Here is a 1,201-nt window from a genome sequence, read left to right as displayed (position 1 = left end):
GATGCGCTCCGGTTGACGAGAGTACCAGCGAAGCAGATCCGGCGCCGTGGACAAGGCCGACACTGAATGGGCTGTGGTATAGTGGTGGATGAGCAGTCTACTAGTTTCTAGGGGAGGTGGGAGGGGTAGATGCGGCCGCAGAAGCAGATCCGGCGAGGTGGACACCGCTGGCAGTGAATGGGCTCTGGTACGCCGGTGGATGAGCAGTCTAGGATTTCCAGTGGGGAGGGGATAAAGGCCGATGAAGTATGGACAGTGTGATGTAAGATGCTCTGGTGCTGTGGAGTTAGTCATTTTTGCGGGAGGGGGGAGGAAATGAGGGTGCCCTGTAGTGGAGGGAACCGTAAGTTACCAAAGCAGCCCCAACCTATTATGTAGATGAGGGTGGTATTGTAACTGTTGGTCTCCATGCACCAAGGACAAAAGGGGAATTTCTCATGCTAAAGACTAAGGTGGCGGAAATTTTAGAAGGAGGCGGGAGATTTTGCCGCCCGCGGGATCGTTCGTATCCAGTTTCAACTAATTTTGGACCGTGCTAGCGGGAAGGTCATGCGAGACTGTGTACATAGGGCACGCATCAGCAGTTAATAACTGGTGTGAAGTCCACCCCAGAAAAAAGACAATAACTCGGGATGATGCGCTGATAACTTGGACGTTCGCACGGGCGCGGCCAATCGTATGGGTGTAGTGGTGCGTTTACAAAAAAGGGATCAAACGCTCAGCCTATGTATTTCTCGTGTAAATAGATAATTTAGTGCAATTGGTTATTTACTTTAAACATAATGCATGGACGTGTTAGTGTAGAGGCGCACAAAAAGAAATGGATATTGTAGCCCGCTACCAAAAAGTGTTACCTCATATGATTACATAGCCTCCATTTCATAAATTGCGTACTCATTGAACTCATATATGAATATTACATATATTACCTCATATTAGAACCTTAAATCATCCAAGACTAATGATTTTGAATGCAAGAGTAACAATGGTGCATGTACATGATTGCTACATTGGTTGTTTGAAGAAACATCACTGTAACTTTGGCATGCACAACTGAAAAGGTTTATTTAAATAGAAAAAATGTGATAGGTGAGTGGCCAATCTTTATAGCGTTGAATTGATATTGTACCTTTGGCCACGATACGAAGTAGATATTGATTTATGTTCAAGCGATGCACGTCCACGATCGCTAGATAGTGAT

Source organism: Triticum dicoccoides, chromosome 7A, assembly GCF_002162155.2.
Source record: "Triticum dicoccoides isolate Atlit2015 ecotype Zavitan chromosome 7A, WEW_v2.0, whole genome shotgun sequence".
NCBI classification, from domain to species: domain Eukaryota; kingdom Viridiplantae; phylum Streptophyta; class Magnoliopsida; order Poales; family Poaceae; genus Triticum; species Triticum dicoccoides.
This window is presented reverse-complemented; position numbering follows the sequence as displayed.